Here is a 4,242-nt window from a genome sequence, read left to right on the forward strand (position 1 = left end):
GTCATAAATGATGTCTTATATCACCTTTATCTCACAATACTTATGTATATAGGAGTATTCACAACACACTTAACACACCTAACATATAAATTGTACACACCCAACATACAAATGGTTTGTTATAGCTTAGATATATCTATTAAATCAACAAAATATTAAATTATTAATATTAACATTTAAATAAACATGCATATTTACATTAGAAAGCTTACCATTTTGCAAAAAATCAACACTTGTGTAATAATTTTTCATTTAAACAATGACCATTTGGTAATACATTGGAGTAGTCTTAGTAAGACTCAAAATCAAATCTTCGAGTTGTCACATAAAACCATGAGTATATCCAACTACCTACAAGTTAGATATATCAATAATTTTTTGGTTTAATAAGAGCCGAAATATTGCCAAAAAAAATGGTACCTACTCTTATTTTATCATAACAAGCTAAACATATCTCCTTATAACAATAGAACCAGAGTGGAAAAGAAAATTGCTTATAAGTCTCTTATTCACCCAAATTCTACCAACCTAAGAAAACCCTTATACAATAACAAAAACAAAATTTATAAACTTAAACATTTTAAAATTAAAATTTATTATTACTCAAACAAAATTTTAGAACTCAAGATAATCTAAAACTAATATTTATTAATCCATTTTCACTTATAATTACTATTTTTATTTGAGAAGCCAACATAAGACATTCGAAAACATTTTATTATGAAACGCTCAATGATCCTTTTTATTTTATTTTTAAAAGAAAGCATAAGACATTTGAAAAAAGAAATTACTAAATTACTAAAAACCCCTTAATATTTTTTTTTTACTAGAAATTATCTAATCATTATGAATTATAGTAATTATCTTTGATTTTATATACGACTTGACATTTGCCAATATTCAATTAAAAAAATTAATCATTTTTTTCAGTATTATAGAAATTATCTAATCATCATGAATTATTGTAATTATCTTTGATTTTATATAAGACTTGACATTTTGTGAATATTCTATTAAAAAAATTAGTAATCCATTTTATTCTTTATTATTTTATTATAAAACTCATTATATAAGAAAGAAATATAAGACATTTCAAAATGTTTTATTACAGAGATTTGAATTTGAATTTTATTCTTTATTATTTTATTCTAAAACCTGATGTATTATCTTGATAGAGATAGTAATTATATCATTTTTTTAATATTTAATATTATATAATATATTTATTTTAAACCCACATGGACGAAGTTGAAAATATATGAAAAAGGGGTATATTAGTGGGTCTTAAAACCCGTCTATTATTTTGATAAAGATAAGGAAGATTACATTAATTTTTTAGATTCTCTTAAAATATATAAAAATATATATATTTTTTATTTTGATATTGTTTAAAAAAATTAAAATCCATCATATATTTCCATAAAGAATAATTTTTTAATATTCTTAAAAAAATTATATATATTTTGATATTTTGATATTTGCTATAGGAAATCTCTAGAAAGTTTTTTTAAATCATTTTCATTTTATAAAAATTATTTATATTGATAATTTTGTTAAAGATGGTTTTTATCAAATCACTTCTTATTTTGGTGAATGATGAATGAATAATTCCACGATAATTCTGGTGAATGATTGATTGATAATTAATCATTCGTTGGAATAATTTGAAATAAACCCCAAGATCAAACTTCCAATTACTATAACGCGCTTCGAATCCTTTGAAAAGGATTTAAAATGCCTTTAAGAAATACATTAAGAAAAAACAATAAATACATTCGGCAACAACCAGACATGAAAATCAATTTGGAAACCGAAATTTTCAGAGAAATGATTTACCCAAAAGCTCACTGCAACATAACATTTGGGCCTCCCCGGACTAATAATCCGACTTCGGATTATTCAGCCATGGGTAGCATCGAATAATGATAACTGGACTACATATTGTCGCGATCGCGAACACATTCTGGAGGCATTTGCTTGTTTCTGGGCGTCTCAGTGCAGTAATTGTAGTGGTGTAGTGCTTCCTCACCCATTTCAAGTACCGCCATTGGCGCCCACATCCAGTTCTCTGAACTCCTCCTGATCCCACCACCGTCGCCCCTACATAGTGCACACCGATTGTGGAGCAGAAGCCTCACAGGCATCGACATGGAATTCCCTGTAGGAGGCGATGAACGGCGCCTTGGCCCAGTCAGTTTTCTCCAGACCCCCTCGAGTGGCCCAGTCATCAACATTCCACAGGATCGAATAGATCTTCATCGGCTGGTTAAATGGGTACCTCACGCCCAGATCCTTGTTGTTCTTGAACACCCGGATTGGTACCTCATCTACCAAAAATCTGCGCCCCAAAAAAAAACATCACACCAAACCATATTAAACCAAAAGAGGTTCATTGTAAAATTACATGCTACATTTGCATTTGGCTCTGGTTCGATAATAAATAATGGGCTCGGGAATGGGGGCTTACACAATTTGGTACATGTTCCAGAGCACAGCATAGGAATGGTAATCCTTGGTGGGGTCGAACCAGAGGTATATTCGATGTTCTCTCTCACCCTTCCCGCCTGTAAATACATTGGTCTGAAGAATGTAGGGTTCCCCGGACTTGTTCCCCAAGAATTCAAAGTCTATCTCATCGTGTTCTGCAGTCTGAGAAGAAAGCTGCCCGCACCAAAAGAAATATAGATACATAAACAGGTAGAAGCAGACTTAGACCCCCAAAAACCCCCAAGATTATTATGAATACTTACATAAAAGGCGGTGACAGTGCCAGCGGAATCGTCAGGAACTAGCTTTATCTGCATACTAAAATGCCCAAATAAATATGTCCCCTTAGACTCGAACCCGACACCTGCCAACCCATATTTCATCCCACATTGTTATTCCCACAGCTCATAAAAGGATAAAACAACCCAAAAATATGCAGAAACAAATCCAATGTATAATAGCTTACCATACTGTTTGTTGAGGAGAAGCTCGGTCTTTCGACCGCCATGGAATTGTTTGATGTGATCTGAGCCCCAGTTGGCGACATAGTTGTTGTGAAAGGGCACACTCACTGGCTTCCTGGGAGTGGCAGCCATGGCAGCAGAATGGAGTAACAGAATGAGAAACAGAACAAGAAACTGTGTCCTCTTCATGGCTTCCAATGACCTTACTAGCGCCCAAAAATGAAGCTGTGCAGAGGAAGGCGAGCCTTATTTCCTAACGAGGATCCTATGTATCTTCCCATTGAACGCCAAAGCTGCGAAAACAATTTGTTGAGCAGTGATATAAATTTAGTTTTTCTAATTTAAATATCGAGCGGGAATGTTGAATTTGAAATTCTGTGAGGCAGATGGTGCATGGACGGAATGAAATTACAAATTCAAAATTCAAATTTGAATTCCTTTAGTGCCTTTACTAAATTCAAAATAAAACGGAATTTGGAAAATGGTGGTAGACGAGGAAGACAACGGAGGTTGCAGGAGGAGACGGGACAGGTTTGACAGTGGTCGCAGATACATTGACTACTGGAGCTTTCCGGAGGTAGGGTGATCGAGTTGCCGGAATATGCATGGATATGTATGGCTTTCATGCATATGTAGCATGCCTTCGGATGCACGAATGTCCTGTCACAGGTACTTAGCACTCATTTATGTTTCTATAGGGTCGAAAATAGAATTGAAAAGGAAACACAAATAAAACAAATGCAAGAAAACCAATCGTGTACTCGAAGCGCCACCATGCTACTGAGACCCTGATGTCACCAAGTTATTTGTTCACACAAGTTAGGCTTCTCTTCTTTCCATGAATCAATCTAAAGGAAAACAAACTTGCAAAGAAAAATAAAGGAAAACGAGGTTTTAGATCATACCTTTAATTCTATGCATATGAAAAAGAAAATAGAAAATCAATTAGAGACAACTAGAATTTGGAGAAACCACACCATAGTGGACACATGGCTCTTCACTCACATCTTACCGTACACTCTTCGCCCTCTAGTTTCCATGCAACTAAGATCACACAGAAAGCTTTTGAAATCAACTATGCTCTAATCCCTTTAGCATCTCCCCAACAATGACATCAAAAATGTTGGTGGAATTATATGTATTCTAATTCCAACATTTAATTATCAATCTTGGGTTGTAAGACTTAGAGATGCAAGCACATGATATGCAATATTAGAGCCTATTCTAGCCTATGTTAAAAACTAACCCTAGAAATAACTAATCACTAAGGATTATCACTTGTCACTGCACT

General features: G+C 33.6%; 1 pseudogene across 1 annotated transcript; it reads right to left on the reverse strand.

Moving 5' to 3' along the window:
- Nucleotides 1-1,934: 1,934 nt before the first annotated feature.
- Nucleotides 1,935-3,143, reverse strand: LOC149249841 (xyloglucan endotransglucosylase protein 2-like; annotated as a pseudogene). The gene is made up of 4 exons (XR_016265913.1): nucleotides 2,954-3,143; nucleotides 2,751-2,851; nucleotides 2,468-2,661; nucleotides 1,935-2,338 (listed from the first exon to the last, which is right to left on the reverse strand). The product of XR_016265913.1 is annotated as a xyloglucan endotransglucosylase protein 2-like (transcript).
- Between the last annotated feature and the right edge of the window lie 1,099 nt (nucleotides 3,144-4,242).

This window comes from Pinus tabuliformis, chromosome 7 (genome assembly GCF_031772625.1).
Source record: "Pinus tabuliformis cultivar Carrire ecotype Pingquan chromosome 7, CPIR1, whole genome shotgun sequence".
In the NCBI taxonomy this organism is placed as follows: domain Eukaryota; kingdom Viridiplantae; phylum Streptophyta; class Pinopsida; order Pinales; family Pinaceae; genus Pinus; species Pinus tabuliformis.